This window comes from Rutidosis leptorrhynchoides, chromosome 3 (assembly GCF_046630445.1).
Source record: "Rutidosis leptorrhynchoides isolate AG116_Rl617_1_P2 chromosome 3, CSIRO_AGI_Rlap_v1, whole genome shotgun sequence".
NCBI lineage: Eukaryota > Viridiplantae > Streptophyta > Magnoliopsida > Asterales > Asteraceae > Rutidosis > Rutidosis leptorrhynchoides.
The window spans coordinates 384871330-384891729 of NC_092335.1; positions in this window are offsets into that span (position 1 = coordinate 384871330).

Consider the following 20400-nt stretch of genomic DNA (forward strand, 5'->3'; position numbering starts at 1 on the left):
TTTCCCATTTCCATTCCGGTATTTCAGGTTGTTGAAGTAGACCTGATGGTTACTGATGTTCAGCTTTGACCTTAGAACACGTCAAACATTCTCCTACGTATTTAGCAATATCGGCTTTCATACCCGGCCACCAAAAGTGTTTCTTTGTACATCTTCCCCGCTCCGGGATGTATTGAATATCTGGTTTTATGTGCTTCCTTAAGTACCATTTCTCTCACATCTCCAAACTTTGGTACCCAAATTCTTTCAGCCCTATATCGGGTTCCGTCTTCTCGAATATTAAGATGTTTTTCCGATCCTTTGGGTAATTCATTCTTCAAATTACCTTCTTTTAAAAATCCCTGCTGCGCCTCCTGTGACGACCCAGAAATTTCCGATCAAATTTAAACCTAATCTTATTATGATTTCGACACGATAAGCAAAGTCTGTTAGGTTGAGTCTCAAAATTTTGAACTGTTTCATATATTCAATTGACCTTCGATCATTCTCGACGATTCACGAACCATTATTTGTAAATAAATGTGTATACATATAAAGATAAAAATAAATATATGTATAGAGTATATTAAATATAAATATTTAATTATTGTAATACTCGTTGAACGTTTCAATTATTATTTAGAGAAGTTTAATTCGAACTTATGTGATTTACAAAAAAAATAATAATAATAATAAACGGTGATCCGAAAATGAGTTCTATAAATTTTAGGCTTACTAAAAATGTATTTAGGATTTAGTTATTTAATTTTAGCATTTTTTTTATTTTACCAAGAATTGAGAGGGACAGTTAGTGTAATTTTTATTTAACAAATTGAGGATCGAATTTTATACCATAATGACGAATATAAACAAAAATATTTAATTAAAAAATATGGGATTTTTATGATAACTTTTTATTCGCCACTGAGTGAACAACGGGGCACGATATAATATCCCTGAACACTGTGGACAGATGATTTAAAACTAAGGCTGCTAAGACTAATTCACATGTTTACTAAATTATTATTATATTATTTTATTTAATGTCACCTGTAACTGAATTTGTATACATATGTTATGTAAAGAATCTTGAGTCACCACTTTTTTCATTTCTTTTCTTCTCTCGTGTCCTACCATCTATCTATTCTCAATAAATTTTTACTCAAACACTGTATCTAGAGATATAATCATATCTCTTTCTCTATTATATATGTACATATAGATAGTTAGATGCAGAGAAAAACCATCAATTTATATTGATATTCGATGACACACAACTCAACCCACATCACCATTCATACTTACACTTTGAGAACCATCAACACATGGGTCGATGTTACAACTGTGAAACCAACATCAATATCACCCCACTCCCTCATCACATTCGTTGAAACAATCACCACCCTCAAACCACTTCAAACATCATGAGCAACCACCTCTTAAAATCAATATTTTCGTTTCTATTTACTAATATAGAACCACCAAGGATAACCTCACCACCATTGTGAATCACCACACCACCCCCACTATCGTGACCATAACCACCATGTTCGATATCATTACCTTCATTATTTTCGCTACTATTATCGTGTCTACTGCTGCTATTATAGTTTCCTTACAGCTATAAACTACCAAACTCTCAAACCGCCATGATAAACCATCGTGAACCTCTATTCTCTCGGTTACTTTTTATTTACTTCTTCGTAAATTCTCTTGCTACCTCTTGAATCTGTTTTGCTCGACAACTAGCATAAGGGTAAGGATTTATTGCTGTTATTCAGTTCATGCATCGATTTCTGTTTCTATTTAAAATGGCATGAATGATGGGTAAAGATAAAAGGTTAATGGTAATGTGAGTGGGATAGTAATGAAATGATTAAAGGGACAAAGACAATACTTACACCATACTTAAATATCTATTTATTTATACAAATCGTTATTGATTGATCAATAAATTGTCTGTTTATGATAATGGGATATGACAAGAGCAAATGGATTTTTAGTGGGCTGTTCCATACATAGTTTTGTTGAGCCATCACTTTGTATCTTCTTATTAGGCCGAGATATGTTTTTCTATGTGGGCCGTAAAGTTGAGCTAGTACTTCTGTGTTCTTGTACATATCGATTATGGTAATGATTATATATGACAATTATAATAAGGATCGTAAATAAAGGAAGTGATGATGATTAAATGGTAACGAGTATGATTAGGATATGATTATGATAGTGATATATGGTATATGATATAACATAGTTTAGAGGAAGATTAAATGACGATTAGTTGTTGATTAGGATCATACTTAATTATTTATTTATTTATACGAAGTATTAATAGGTATTTGCGGGATTACATCCGTTATGATTATTATTAGATGATCACTAAGATGATAAGCATGATTGTTAGAGACGATTATAACAATGAAAAAGAAACGGATACAGTATAGGATAAATAAGTTTAAGATATAAACTATAACAGAAATGGAATGGCAGTTGAATGGTTGGAGTGTTTGTGTTTAATCAAGAGGTCCTGGGTTCGAACCCAGGCAACCACAATATTTTTTATCAAGAGAAGCTGGCTTTGTTAAAAGCTTTGGCCTGTTGAGTCAATTAAACATTGGGCCGTATAACAGTAGTTGGGCCAAATCCCTTCATTTCTGGTTGGGCCGTAATTGGTTCTTGAGCTGAGACTTGTTTCCTGGTGGACTAATATGAATATGAAGAAGGAAGGGAACCCGTTAATTCGGGATATAATTAATTCAGTTGGTTTTAAAGTAGAAAAGTAGAGATGGCAGCGTGGTTGTTGGTGTTGTCACTGAGCGGGAGGTCGCTGGTTCGAGTCCGGGCAGGAGCGTATTATTTTTGAGGGTCTATTTCTTGAGGTAGTGAATTATTATTATTATTTTTATTATTACCATTATTATTATTATTATTAACATAAGTATTATAATTAATATTATCATTAACATTAATAGTGTCATTATTAGTAAAATTTATCATTTTCTTTTTTGTTATTAGTATTATCATTATTAATAAAGTTATTATTTTTATTATCAGTACATTAATATTTTCAAGACTATCATTTTAACAAATAAATATTTTGTACATTAATATATTTAATATTACATAAAAATTATGTTTTAACTAATACAATATTATAACGTTAAATGAATTATATATCAAATAAGTATTATAACATATTATAAGTATTAATAAAATATATATAAGAATATTAATCTTAATACATAACAAAATAAATATAAAGTTTATCGATTACAATTATATGTGTTAATATATATATGAATAATATAGGTTCGTGAATCCGAGGCCAACCCTGCATTGTTCAGTTGTTCAATATAGTCATATGTATTTTTACTACAAAATACATTAGGTGAGTTTCATTTGCCTTTTTTACCCTTTATATTTTTGGGCTGAGAATACAAGCGCAACTTTTATAAATGTTTTACCAAATAGACACGAGTACTTGAAACTACATTCTATGGTTGGATTATTAAACCGAATATGCCCTTTTTATTAAGTCTGGTAATCTAAGAATTAGGGAACAGAAACCCTAATTGATGCGAACTCTAAAGATAGATCTATCGGGCCCAACAAGCCCCATCCAAAGTACCGGATGCTTTAGTACTTCAAAATTTATATCATGTCCGAAGGAGGATCCCGGAATGATGGGGATATTCTTATATATATATATATATTGTGAATGTCGATTATCAGGTGTTCAATCCATATGAATGATATTTTGTCTCTATGCATGGGACGTATATTTATGAGAACTGAATATGGAAATCTTGTGGTCTATTAAAATGATGATAATGGTCATTTATTTTAAACTAATGAACTCACCAACCTTTTGGTTGACACTTTAAAGCATGTTTATTCTCAGGTACGAAAGAAATCTTCCGCTGTGCATTTGCTCATTTTAGGGATATTACTTGGAGTCATTCATGACATATTTCAAAAGACGTTGCATTCGAGTCGTTGAGTTCATCAAGATTATTATTAAGTTAATTATATTTGGGTATATTATGAAATGCTATACATGTCTGTCAACTGTCGATGTAACAAAAGTTTGTCTTTTAAAAACGAATGCAATGTTTGTAAAATGTATCATATAGAGGTCAAGTACCTCGCGATGTAATCAACTGTTGTGAATCGTTTATAATCGATATGGACTTCATCCGGATAGATTAGGACAGGTCTCTATAGTTGGTATCAGAGCAGAGGTCTTAGCGAACCAGGTCTTGCATTAGTGAGTCTAACTTATAGTCGTTAGGATGCATTAGTGAGTCTGGACTTCGACCGTGTCTGCATGTTAAAAGTTTTGCTTATTGTTTTTGTCGGAAATCATCTGCTTATCAACCTTAGGAAATTACCTGCTCATTATTCTTAGTCTAGACACATTTTACTGCATTGACTGTATGAATAGTGTATAGACAAAAAAATTCATATCTTAGCGTATCTGTTACTGTAGACTTTATCTGACACGTTTCCTTAATTTTCTCCGTAATTCACGGGATCTTTGGAAGTATGTATAGATATTTTATATATAATTAGAATATCATTCGATATTCGAAATTCATTTCATATCAAAACCCTTTAACTGATCGGGAGAGATGGATCCTACACCTAGCTTGGATTTCATTAGTTCCGGAAGCGATTTCGAGATGTATATTGATGCAAACTCCGAAGTCAATGAACCAGAAGTGCCTCAACCATTTAGTTATTTTACTTTCTGGAGGAGATGGGGGTAGGTCTAAGACTTACTCACTTGATGGAGAAATGAAGATGGTGAGCCCTACTGCGAACCAAACTTACCTCCTAACATCGGAGAAAACGATGTACTTACCGGTGAACCTATGCGCAACACTGTATTCACCCTTCTTGCTAAAGTTTTCCACCTCGAAGGACGCGTTACTGCAATCTCAGAAAATATTCAAGCTCTACTTCCGAATACCAATCGAAAGGGAATATTAGAAGAAGTTAGGGAACTTCGAATTGATAATCAAGATCTATCGAATCAGATGAGTGGATGGATAGAGATGATAGAGGGTAGAATAGAAAACCTGACAAGAATGGTGTGTGATTTATAAACTATACTTACTACACCAACATCATCACCAACCTTAGCACCAACAACACCTGTAGCACCGACAACAATAGTACCACCATCAGCAGCACCAACAGCATAATCAGAACCAACAACAACAACATCATCACACGTCTCAACCTCGCAATCTATACCTCAAGCATAATCATCGTTCTACGAATCATTCTACATAAACTATCTTCGTCCTTCATGGTGATCATGTAATCTCTAATGTTTTAGAGATTATTTATTCTAGTTCCAACCAGAAACTAAATGAGTTTAATATTATGTTAACTCATTAAATCCATGATTACATCTGAAGAAAATATATAAGTATATATGTTTTCATAAAGATTGTAATTAAAAATTCTTTTGTACAAACTGTTAATGGTGAAAATATTTTAACGGGTAGGTAATACCCGAGAAATACTTAGATTTTACATTAATAAGTTACATTGTACGTTCTTCAAATATGATTCAACATTCATTTACTATCCTACTTACATCCACAGATATACGAATCCGTTCACCGCAGAATAACCATTTTTATTCAATTTCATATTTAGATTTTGATCTATCAGAATCCAACAAGTGGCATAATGAAGAAATAATGGACACAATAAAAATTGATTAAAAACAGACTAATTAACAATATGAATTTTTGTTAAGAAACCACGCTAACAAAATCCTAGCTAACTGTTCCTAGCTAACTGATTACATTTTATTTATCGCAATATATTTTATCGCAATTTAATTCTCACAATTTTATTTATCGTCATTTAATTTCTATTATTTACTTTACGCACTTTATTTATCGTTATTTAATTTCTGTTATTTATTTTACGCACATTAAATATCGGGACACGTATACAAGGTTTTGACATATCATATCGACGCATTTATATATATTATTTGGAATAACCATAGACACTCTATATGCAGTAATGAACGAGTTCTCTATACAGGGTTGAGGTTGATTCTACAATAATATATATAATTTGAGTTGTGATCGAGTCTGAGACATGTACACGGGTCACGATACGTATTAATTAATTCGAATATTATATATTAAACTATATATGAATTATTGGACTGTCAACTGTGGACTATCGACTGTGGACTAATAACATTAGACAATTAAAATAAATTAAAACATTGATTATAACATATGAAACTAAACATTTCTTCAAGTTTGCCACTTGATTTCATCTTAAACTTCATTTGTATCTTGACGATTACAAATCTGCGTTCAAAATCTTTCATGATTCTTGAAAACACCTCAATCGAAAGGATGAACCAACTGCACATTACCTACGGAAGAAAAGATCGATGCATATTGTTATGCACCTGAAAACTCTCAAAAATTGAGTAAATGTTTAACGCGTAGCTGTGCTAATTCCTTTAGCGTTATTATTATTATTATTATTATCAAAAATAACTTGCAATCTCTTTCCAAATTAGCCAATTTTGTCACAGCTCCAACAAGTCAACTTCGACTTTTCATTCGAAACAACCTTATTATAACCTTGATATATATATACGTGCTCTTTTATTGTTACCGGGGAACCTTTCATATTTTACCATATTACCAGCAGACGTACCAGCAACCTCGTTGCTTCTTGGTTTAAATCTCTCTGATAAATCATTATATTTATTCATTGAAACCCTATCATATACTCATCTGCATCTTGTAACGAGAACTGCCATACCAATTACCGGGAATCAGCTATCAGTACTTTGAAAACTCACATCATATCTACATCAACAGTTATATGTATCCATATAACATTTATCTCTTAGAATTATGATCTTTCATTCTGAAATTTTGAAAAGCACCCAGCCTACGAATCAATACATTGAACTTTTAAAAAAACTGAATGAAGCGGCAGAAATTGTGGGCAACTGTAAACGACCTGAATCATCGGAAGTTTGATGATAAAGAATAGTATGTTGGAAAAGCTCAGAAAAGTTGGAACTGAAAAACTGATTGAGCAAACTATGAAGGAAGTCGTGGACAAATCACAAAGAATAAGTTTGACTTCAAAGAATCCAAATGATTCAATGCCTGCTAAAGTCTTTAGCGAATATCTTGCTCTTTACTCTAAACCCGTGCGAACAATAGTTTCTATCATCCTTCGATCTTAGATATTCCGAGATATTATCGAATCTTTCATTATAAATATCCTCGATATTTTTGAATATATTTTCATAGCTAATCTTATCTGAAATCATTAATCTCTTCGTGCTATCAGTATTACATCATATAGAAACTGTTAGTTTCTATATTCTGTAAACTTTCGAGCTTAAGATATGAATGTTATTGAAGTAATATTGGGAACTGATGCATGAGTTAGTATAATATAATGACACTTGATCAACGTGATTATATTACAGTAGGTCATGCTGAGTTTCTAATGGAACGTGATGATTCACAGATCATAACGTCATCATGTGCCATGTTACATAACTCTGTCATTCTGCTTAACTTCTAAACATATCAAGAAAGTATATTCTTGATAGTTCTATTCTCAGTGATTCTGGTAATTTGACAAATCAAATCGTGCTAATACATTAATTCTTAATTAGAACACGATGTTTATCCAAAATTCCATACTTACGAATTCTGGACCATTACTCGCTTTACTAGAGGTCGAGAAGAGAATAAAAAAAAAGCAAAGGGCTCCAAAATATAAGGGAAAAATATAAAGCCCAATAACAACACGGAGGTTACAAACCATGGATATTAATACGAATAGCAATATAAAGACACGGTATAAATAAGAATAGTATCACCCCAAGGTAATAGTAGAAGTAAACGGATTCTTCTGGTGGAAAATTGAAAAGAAGGATGTATGAACTAAGAAAGAAAGTATAGGAATGGTGAGAATAATGGAACGGAAGAGCTTAATTTATAATGGAAATATCAGACAGAGTAATCGAGGCAGATCACCGTATTTAATTATAGAGATCTTAATTTCCTTACTCGCCGAAGAATCAAATCTTTTAGATTTCGAAGATTTTTTTTTTAAATTCCTTGAATTCCGGAATTCAATGCTGACTCTGTAAAAAGTTAAGACGAATCTTTACTTTTCCTATTTCAATCTTTTGCGATAGCTTCACTCATACGCTTCGAATAATCGAATTCTTTTATTTGTATTACTCAATAATAATAAAACTCTATTTATCAACTCATATTCATCATGAAAACATTTTTATTGTTAGCCATGACCACCTCACTCAAATTTCGGGACGAAATTTCTTTAACGGGTAGGTACTGTGACGAACCAGAAATTTCTGATCAAATTTAAACCTAATCTTATTATAATTTCGACACGATAAGCAAAGTCTGTTAGGTTGAGTCTCAAAATTTTGAACTTTTTCATATATTCAATTGACCTTCGATCATTCTCGACGATTCACTAACCATTATTTGTAAATAAATGTGTATACATATAAATATAAAAATAAATATATGTATAGAGTATATTAAATATAAATATTTAATGATTGTAATACTCATTGAACGTTTCGATTATTATTTAGAGAAGTTTAATTCGAACTTATGTGATTTAAAAAAAAAATTAAAAAAAATAATAAACGGTGATCCGAAAATGAGTTCTATAAATTTTAGGCTTACTAAAAATGTATTTAGGATTTAGTTATTTAATTTTAGCATTTTTTTTTTATTTTACCAAGAATTGAGAGGGACAGTTAGTGTAATTTTTATTTAACAAATTGAGGATCGAATTTTATACCATAATGACTAATATAAACAAAAATATTTAATTTAAAAATATGAGATTTTTATGATAACTTTTTATTCGCCACTGAGTGAACAACGGGGCACGATATAATATCCCTGAACACTGTGGACAGATGATTTAAAACTAAGGCTGCTAAGACTAATTCACATGTTTACTAAATTATTATTATATTATATTATTTAATGTCATCTGTAACTGAATTTGTATACATATGTTATGTAAAGAATCTTGAGTCATCACTTTTTTCATTTTTTTTCTTCTCTCGTGTCCTACCATCTATCTATTCTCAATAAATTTTTACTCAAACACTGTATCTAGAGATATAATCATATCTCTTTCTCTATTATATATGTACATATAGATAGTTAGATGTAGAGTAAAACCATCAATTTATATTGATATTCGATGACACACAACTCAACCCACATCACCATTCATACTTACACTTTGAGAACCATCAACACATGGGTCGATGTTACAACTGTGAAACCAACATCAATATCACCCCACTCCCTCATCACATTCGTTGAAACAATCACCACCCTCAAACCACTTCAAACATCATGAGCAACCACCTCTTAGAAAAGTAGAGATGGCAACGTAGTTGGTGGTGTTGTCACTGAGCGGGAGGTCGTTGGTTCGAGTCCGGGCAGGAGCGTATTATTTTTGAGGGTCTATTTCTTGAGGTAGTGAATTATTATTATTATTTTTATTATTACCATTATTATTATTATTATTAACATAAGTATTATAATTAATATTATCATTAACATTAATAGTATCATTATTAGTAAAATTTATCATTTTCTTTTTTGTTATTAGTATTATCATTATTAATAAAGTTATTATTATTATTATCAGTACATTAATATTTTCAAGACTATCATTTTAACAAATAAATATTTTGTACATTAATATATTTAATATTACATAAAAATTATGTTTTAACTAATACAATATTATAACGTTAAATGAATTATATATCAAATAAGTATTATAACATATTATAAGTATTAATAAAATATATATAAGAATATTAATCTTAATACATAACAAAATAAATATAAAGTTATTCGATTACAATTATATGTGTTAATATATATATGAATAATATAGGTTCGTGAATCCGAGGCCAACCCTGCATTGTTTAGTTGTTCAATATAGTCATATGTATTTTTACTACAAAATACATTAGGTGAGTTTCATTTGCCTTTTTTACCCTGTATATTTTTAGGCTGAGAATACATGCCCAACTTTTATAAATGTTTTACAAAATAGACACGAGTACTTGAAACTACATTCTATGGTTGGATTATTAAACCGAATATGCCCTTTTTATTAAGTCTATTAATCTAATAATTAGGGAACAGAAACCCTAGTTGACGTGAACTCTAAAGATAGATCTATCGGGCCCAACAAGCCCCATCCAAAGTACCGGATGCTTTAGTACTTCGAAATTATATCATGTCCGAAGGAGGATCCCGGAATGATGGGGATATTCTTATATATATATATATATATATATATATATATATATATATATATATATATATATATATATATATATATATTATTTATATATATATATATATATTGTGAATGTCGATTACCAGGTGTTTAATCCATATGAATGATATTTTGTCTCTATGCATGGGACGTATATTTATGAGAACTGAATATGGAAATCTTGTGTGTAGTGACCCGAACTTTTCCATGTTTATATATATTAAATGAAATTGTTATTTACATGATTAAGTGTTTCCAACATGTTAAGAAATCAAACTTGTTAAGACTTGATTAATTGAAATAGGTTTCATATAGACAATTGACCACCCAAGTTGACCGGTGATTCACGAACGTTAAAACTTGTAAAAACTATACGATGACATATATATGGTTATATATATAGTTAACATGATTTTATTATAAGTATGTATCTCATTAGGTATTTTAACAATGAGTTATATACATAAAAATGAGACTATTAATTTAAGAAACTCGAAAACGATATATATAACGATTATCGTTATAACAACGTCTTACTAGGTACATATGAATCATATTAAGATATTGATACACTTGGTTAATTATGTTAAATGATAAGTAAATATATTATTAAGTGTATTAACAATGAAATACATATGTAAAAATAAGACTACTATCTTAATGATTTCGAAACGAGACATATATGTAACGATTATCGTTGTAACGAAATTTAACTGTATATATATCATACTAAGATATATTATATATCATAATATCATGATAATATAACAATTTAACATCTCATTTGTTATAATAAACAATGGCTTAACAACATTCAACAAGATCGTTAACCTAAAGGTTTCAAAATAACATTTACATGTAACGACTAACGATGACTTAACGACTCAGTTAAAATGTATATACATGTAGTGTTTTAATATGTATTCATACACTTTTGAAAGACTTCAAGACACTTATCAAAATACTTCTACTTAACAAAAATTCTTACAATTACATCCTCGTTCAGTTTCATCAACAATTCTACTCGTATGCACCCGTATTCGTACTCGTACAATACACAGCTTTTAGATGTATGTACTATTGGTATATACACTCCAACAATTAGCTCTTAGCAGCCCATGTGAGTCACCTAACACATGTGGGAACCATCATTTGGCAACTAGCATGAAATATCTCATAAAATTACAAAAATATGAGTAATCATTCATGACTTATTTACATGAAAACAAAATTACATATCCTTTATATCTAATCCATACACCAACGACCAAAAACACCTACAAAAACTTTCATTCTTCAATTTTCTTCATCTAATTGATCTCTCTCAAGTTCTATCTTCAAGTTCTAAGTGTTCTTCATAAATTCCAAAAGTTCTAGTTTCATAAAATCAAGAATACTTCCAAGATTGCAAGTTTACTTCCAAGTTTTCTAAATCCATTCCAAGTAATCATCCAAGATCAAGAAACCTTTGTTACTTACAGTAGGTTATCTTTCTAATACAAGTTAATAATCATATTTAAACTTTAATTCAATTTCTATAACTATAACAATCTTATTTCGAGTGGAAATCTTACTTGAAATTGTTTTCGTGTCATGATTCTGCTTCAATAACTTTCAAGCCATCCAAAGATCCTTTGAAGCTAGATCTATTTTTCTCATTTCCAGTAGGTTTATCCAAGGAACTTGAGGTAGTAATGATGTTCATAACATCATTCGATTCATACATATAAAGCTATCTTATTCGAAGGTTTAAACTTGTAATCACTAGAACATACTTTAGTTAATTCTAAACTTGTTCGAAAATAAAAGTTAATCCTTCTAACTTGACTTTTAAAATAAACTAAACACATTTTCTATATCTATATGATATGCTAACTTAATGATTTAAAACCTGGAAACACGAAAAACACCGTAAAACCGGATTTACGCCGTCGTAGTAACACCGCAGGCTGTTTTGGGTTAGTTAATTAAAAACTATGATAAACTTTGATTTAAAATTTGTTATTCTGGGAAAATGATTTTTATTATGAACATGAAACTATATCCAAAAATTATGGTTAAACTCAAAGTGGAAGTATGTTTTCTAAAATGGTCCTCTAGACGTCGTTCTTTCGACTGAAATGACTACCTTTACAAAAATGACTTGTAACTTATTTTTCCGACTATAAACCTATATTTTTTCTCTTTATATTCATAAAATAGAGTTCAATATAAAACCAAAGCAATTTGATTCAATCAAAATGGATTTAAAATGAAGAAGTTATGGGTAAAATAAGATTGGATAATTTTTCTCATTTTAGCTACGTGAAAATTGGTAACAAATCTATTCCAATCATAACTTAATCAACTTGTATTGTATATTATGTAATCTTGAGATACCATAGACACGTATACAATGTTTCGACCAATCATGTCGACACATCTATATATATTTCGGAACAACCATAGACACTCTATATGTGAATGTTGGAGTTAGCTATACAGGGTTGAGGTTGATTCCAAAATATATATAGTTTGAGTGGTGATCAATACTGAGATACGTATACACTGGGTCGTGGATTGATTCAAGATAATATTTATCAATTTATTTCTGTACATCTAACTGTGGACAACTAGTTGTAGGTTACTAACGAGGACAGCTGACTTAATAAACTTAAAACATCAAAATATATTAAAAGTGTTGTAATATATTTTGAACATACTTTGATATATATGTATATATTGTTATAGGTTCGTGAATCAACCAGTGGCCAAGTCTTACTTTCCGACGAAGTAAAAATCTGTGAAAGTGAGTTATAGTCCCACTTTTAAAATCTAATATTTTTGGGATGAGAATACATGCAGGTTTTATAAATGATTTACAAAATAGACACAAGTACGTGAAACTACATTCTATGGTTGAATTATCGAAATCGAATATGCCCCTTTTTATTAAGTCTGGTAATCTAAGAATTAGGGAACAGATACCCTAATTGACGCGAATCCTAAAGATAGATCTATTGGGCCTAACAAACCCCATCCAAAGTACCGGATGCTTTAGTACTTCGAAATTTATATCATATCCGAAGGGTGTCCCGGAATGATGGGGATATTCTTATATATGCATCTTGTTAATGTCAGTTACCAGGTGTTCACCATATGAATGATTTTTATCTCTATGTATGGGATGTGTATTGAAATATGAAATCTTGTGGTCTATTGTTACAATTTGATATATATATATATATATAGGTTAAACCTATAACTCACCAACATTTTTGTTGACGTTTAAAGCATATTTATTCTCAGGTGAATACTAAGAGCTTCCGCTATTGCATACTAAAATAAGGACAAGATTTGGAGTCCATGTTTGTATGATATTGTGTAAAAACTGCATTCAAGAAACTGATATCGATGTAACATATTTGTATTGTAAACCATTATGTAATGGTCGTGTGTAAACAGGATATTTTAGATTATCATTATTTGATAATCTACGTAAAGCTTTTTAAACCTTTATTTATGAAATAAAGGTTATGGTTTGTTTTAAAAAATGAATGCAGTATTTGAAAAACGTCTCATATAGAGGTCAAAACCTCGCAACGAAATCAATTAATATGGAACGTTTTTAATCAATAAGAACGGGACATTTCAGTTGGTATCCGAGCGTTGGTCTTAGAGAACCATAAAATTTGCATTAGTGTGTCTTATCGAGTTTGTTAGGATGCATTAGTGAGTCTGGACTTCGACCGTGTTTTCTTTAAAAATGATTGCTTAACATTTTTGTTGGAAACTATATATTATTAACATGTATATATTATGTGATATATTAATCTCTTAACATGTTTGATATTGTGTGATAGATGTCTACCTCTAGCACAAATCCCATTGACTCACCTAATAATAATGAAGAGTCGAATATATATTGGACTGATTCACAAGTTCCCGAAGAAGAACTGGAAGAAGAATCAGAATCGGAAGAAGAATCAGAACCGGAAGAGGAGGAACCGGAGGAGGAAATAGAACCGGTGAGGGAAATAATAAAACGGTTAAGTAAAAGAAAATCCTCAACCAACCGACCAAGGTTAATTATGGTCAATGGTGTTTCCGCCAAGGAAGCAAAATATTGGGAGGATTACCAATTCTCCGATGAATCGGATTCCGACGAGAATTCCGATGATGTTATAGAAATTACCCCAACTGAATTTAAAAAGGAAAAAGAAAATAATAAGGGAAAGGGCATAAAAATAGAGAAATCTAATTCCAACCCCGATGAACTTTATATGTATCGTCAACCCCCGAAGCCCTTAAGTTGTAACAATGACCCGGGAACCTCTAAACCACCAGGTTTTTCTAAATCGTTGTGGAAAACGATAGCTCGTATTAGGGGAACATCATATATCCCTAGAAACTTGGCAAAATGAACCAAAACCGAAGAAGAAGAAACGAGCGAGTCAGAATAAGATAGTTGTATTCGTGTGGTGTAATATATGTAATATAGTGTGCTTATGCTTTATGATATATGTAAAAATTGCTTGTATTAATAAGTATTTTTTTTTATGAATCTAACTCTTGTCTATTTTACAGTATAAAAACACCAAATGGATAGACAACCCAATATTTTAAGAGACCTACCCGGAGACATGATTGATGAAATCTTGTCTAGAGTCGGTCAGAATTCCTCGGCATAACTATTTAAGGCGAAATCAGTTTGTAAGACATTCGAAGAACGTTCCAAGAATGTCTTAGTTTATAAGAGACTTTCGTTTGAAAGATGGGGGATATCACATTGGGAAACCCATAAGTTACGATGTGTTTGCTTTGACGCATATATTGCGGGGAACCCAAATGCTATTTTACGCAACGGGTTAAGAAATTATTTTGACTCAATGTATCCGAATATAGGACTTCATGATTTAGAAAAAGCGGCTAACATGCAACATAAAGAAGCATGCTATGCTTACGGGTTAGTAATGTTCGCTTCTCACCAAAGTGTGAAAAAGAACATCGGGCTACAACTATTAAACAAAACGTTCCCACAGGGTAAGAAATGAGGTTTTTAGGTTATTACGAGACTGTTGGTCATTACGTAACCCTCGTCCCTTTGACGACGTTACAACATGCTGTCTTATCAACGGCCATAACGGTTATGTTCCACAAGACCAAGGATGGGAAGTAGTCCTAGTAAAACCAGAATGCATGACTTGTTTCTGGACGTATGAATTACGTGTCTTTATTGCCTTTGCTGAACGACTTGTGTACTAGCTAGAATTATCTTCACAACTATCTTGTATCAAAGTTATTGTGTGCTATATTTTATGCTTTATGTAAAATAAGCGGTATTGTAAGTTTGTAAAATATTGTATAAAAGTTTGAACGCGAAATATTATTATAATCAGTTTTTCATATAGAATTGTAGTAGTTGAATTGTATATTAGCTACTAAGTATGAACTTAACGGGTAGGTACTACCCAAATTTAAACTTATAAAACGCTAATATGAAGAAAAAGCTTTTATAAATGAGTTCATATTATGCTACGAAATACTATTAACTACTCTTAATATTCTGTATGATTAACTTGTTCCATTTGACTATTTTGAAGGAAATGGCACCGACTACTCGACACACCGTGAATATGAATGAAGAGGAATTCCGTACTTTTCTAGCTTCAAACATAGCCGCAGTACAGGCTGCGCTACATACCAACAATAATCTTGGATCTAGCAGTACAGGAAATCGTGTAGGATGCATCTACAAAGAATTCATTGCCTGCAAACCTTTGGAATTTGATGGAACCGAAGGACCGATCGGATTAAAACGGTGGACCGAGAAGGTAGAATCGGTGTTTGCCATAAGTAAGTGTACTGAAGAGGACAAAGTGAAGTACGCTACACATACCTTCACAGGTTCTGCGTTAACATGGTGGAATACCTATCTAGAGCAAGTGGGACAAGATGATGCGTACGCACTACCGTGGTCAGCATTCAAGCATTTGATGAACGAGAAGTACCGTCCCAGAACCGAGGTCAATAAGCTCAAGACAGAACTTAGAGGGTTACGAACCCAAGGATTTGATATTACCACATACAAAAGACGATTCATAGAATTGTGCCTATTGTGTCCGGGAGCGTTCGAAGATGAGGAAGAGAAGATCGACGCATTTATGAAAGGATTACCGGAAAGAATCCAAGAAGATATAAGTTCACACGAGCCCGCCTCCATACAACAGGCATGTAGAATGGCTCACAAACTAGTTAACCATTTTGAGGAAAGAATTAAAGAACAGACGGCTGAAGAGGCCAATGTGAAGCAAGTCAAAAGAAAGTAGGAGGAAAACGGTGATTAGAATCACCAATACAACAACAACAGCAATTACAATAATAATCGCAACAATTATCCCAACAATCGCAACATCAATCGCAACTACAATAAACGGCCCAACAACAACAACAACAACAACAGCAACTACAACAATCATCCCAACAACAATAACAACCGCAATAACAACAACAATTAGAAGCAGCTATGCCAAAGGTGTGAAAAGTATCACTCGGGGTTCTGCACCAAATTTTGCAACAAGTGTAAAAGAAATGGTCATAGCGCGGCGAAGTGTGAGGTCTACGGACCAGGAGTTAAAAGAACGAAAGGAACAAATGGTGTCAGAATGAGTAATGGCGGAGCAAGTAGTGTCGGAGCAAGTTATGCCAATGTAGTTTGTTATAAATGTGGAAAACCGGGCCACATTATTAGAAATTGCCCGAACCAGGAGAACACGAATGCACAAGGCCGCGGAAGAGTTTTCAATATTAATGCGGCAGAGGCACAGGAAGACCCGGAGCTTGTTACGGGTACGTTTCTTATTGACAATAAATCTGCTTATGTTTTATTTGATTCGGGTGCGGATAGAAGCTATATGAGTAGAGATTTTTGTGCTAAATTAAGTTGTCCATTGACGCCGTTGGATAGTAAATTTTTACTCGAATTAGCAAAAGGTAAATTAATTTCAGCAGATAATATATGCCGGAATCGAAAAATTAAACTGGGTAGCGAAATATTTAAGATTGATTTGATACCAGTAGAGTTAGGGAGTTTTGATGTAATAGTTGGCATGGACTGGCTGAAGAAGGTGAAAGCAGAGATCGTATGTTATAAAAATGCAATTCGCATTGTACGAGAAGAAGGAGAACCCTTAATGGTGTACGGAGAAAAGGGCAACATGAAGCTACATCTTATTAGTAATTTGAAAGCACAAAAACTAATAAGAAAAGGTTGCTATGCTGTTCTAGCACACGTCGAGAAAGTACAAACTGAAGAAAAGAGCATCAATGATGTTCCCGTCGCAAAAGAATTTCCCGATGTATTTCCGAAAGAATTACCGGGACTACCTCCACATCGATCTGTTGAATTTCAAATAGATCTTGTACCAGGAGCTGCACCAATAGTTCGTGCTCCTTATAGACTCGCACCCAGCGAGATGAAAGAACTGCAAAGCCAACTGCAAGAACTATTAGAACATGGTTTCATTCGATCAAGCACATCACCATGGAGAGCTCCTGTTTTGTTTGTCAAGAAGAAGGATGGTACATTTAGGTTGTGTATTGACTACAGAGAGTTGAACAAACTTACCATCAAAAACCATTATCCACTGCCGAGAATTGACGACTTATTTGATCAACTACAAGACTCGTCGGTTTATTCGAAGATCGATTTACGTTCTGGATATCATCAAATGCGAGTAAAGGAGGATGATATTCCAAAAACTGCTTTTAGGACGCGTTATGGTCATTACGAGTTTATGGTTATGCCGTTTGTATTGACTAACGCACCAGCTGTGTTCATGGACCTTATGAACCGAGTGTATGGGCCATATCTTGACAAGTTTGTCATTGTTTTCATCGATGACATACTTATTTACTCAAAGAATGATCAAGAGCACGAAGAACATTTGAGAAAAGTGCTAGAAGTATTGAGGAAAGAAAAACTGTACGCTAAGTTTTCAAAGTGTGCATTTTGGTTGGAAGAAGTTCAATTCCTCGGTCACATAGTGAACAAAGAAGGTATCCAGGTGGACCCGACAAAGATCGAAACCGTTGAAAAGTGGGAAACCCCAAAAACTCCGAAGCATATACGTCAATTTTTAGAATTGGCTGGTTACTACAGAAGATTCATCCAAGATTTCTCCAAAATTGCAAAACCCTTGACTGTATTAACGCATAAAGGGAAGAAATTTGAATGGAAGGATGAACAAGAGAAGGCGTTTCAATTATTGAAGAAAAAGCTAACTACGGCACCTATATTGTCATTGCCTTAAGGGAATGATGATTTTGTGATTTATTGTGACGCATCAAAGCAAGGTCTCGGTTGTGTATTAATGCAATGGACGAAGGTGATTGTTTATGCGTCTAGACAATTGAAGATTCACGAGCAAAATTATACGACGCATGATTTGGAATTAGGCGCGGTTGTTTTTGCATTAAAGACTTGGAGGCACTACTTATATGGGGTCAAAAGTATTATATATACCGACCACAAAAGTCTTCAACACATATTTAATCAGAAACAACTGAATATGAGGCAGCGTAGGTGGATTGAATTGTTGAATGATTATGACTTTGAGATTCGTTACCACCCGGGGAAGGCAAATGTGGTAGCCGACGCCTTGAGCAGAAAGGACAGAGAACTCATTCGAGTAAAATCTATGAATATAATGATTCACACTAACCTTACTACTCAAATAAAGGAGGTGCAACAAGGAGTTTTAAAAGAGGGAAATTTAAAGGATGAAATACTCAAAGGATCGGAGAAGCATCTTAATATTCGGGAAGACGGAACCCGGTATAGGGCTGAAAGAATTTGGGTACCAAAATTTGGAGATATGAGAGAAATGGTACTTAGAGAAGCTCATAAAACCAGATACTCAATACATCCTGGAACGGGGAAGATGTACAAGGATCTTAAGAAACATTTTTGGTGGCCAGGTATGAAAGCCGATATTGCTAAATATGTAGGAGAATGTTTGACGTGTTCTAAGGTCAAAGCTGAACATCAGAAACCATCAGGTCTACTATAACAACCTGAAATCCCGGAATGGAAATGGGAAAACATTACCATGGATTTCATTACTAAATTGCCAAGGACTGCAAGTGGTTATGATACTATTTGGGTAATAGTTGATCGTCTCACCAAGTCAGCACACTTCCTGCCAATAAGAGAAGATGACAAGATGGAGAAGTTAGCACGACTGTAATTGAAGGAAGTCGTCTCCATACATGGAATACCAATCTCTATTATCTCTGATAGGGATGGCAGATTTATTTCAAGATTCTGGCAGACATTACAGCAAGCATTGGGAACTCGTCTAGACATGAGTACTGCCTATCATCCACAAACTGATGGGCAGAGCGAAAGGATGATACAAACGCTTGAAGACATGCTACGAGCTTGTGTTATTGATTTCGAAAACAGTTGGGATCGACATCTACCGTTAGCAGAATTTTCCTACAACAACAGCTACCATTCAAGCATTAAGATGGCGCCGTTTGAAGCACTTTATGGTAGAAAGTGCAGGTCTCCGATTTTTTGGAGTGAAGTGGGGGATAGATAGATTACGGGTCCGGAGATAATACAAGAAACTACCGAGAAAATCATCCAAATTCAACAAAGATTGAAAACCGCCCAGAGTTGACAAAAGAGCTACGCGGACAGTAAAAGAAAAGATATAGATTTTGAAATTGGAGAAATGGTCATGCTTAAGGTTTCACCTTGGAAAGGCGTTGTTCGATTTTGTAAATGGGGGAAACTAAATCCAAGGTACATTGGACCATTCAAGATTATAGATCGTGTCGGACCAGTAGCTTACCAACTGGAACTACCTCAACAACTCGCGGCTGTACATAACACTTTCCACGTCTCAAATTTGAAGAAATGTTTTGCTAAAGTAGATCTCACTATTCCATTGGACGAAATCCAAATCAATGAAAAACTTCAATTCATTGAAGAACCCGTCGAAATAATGGATCGTGAGGTTAAGAGACTTAAACAAAACAAGATACCTATTGTTAAGGTTC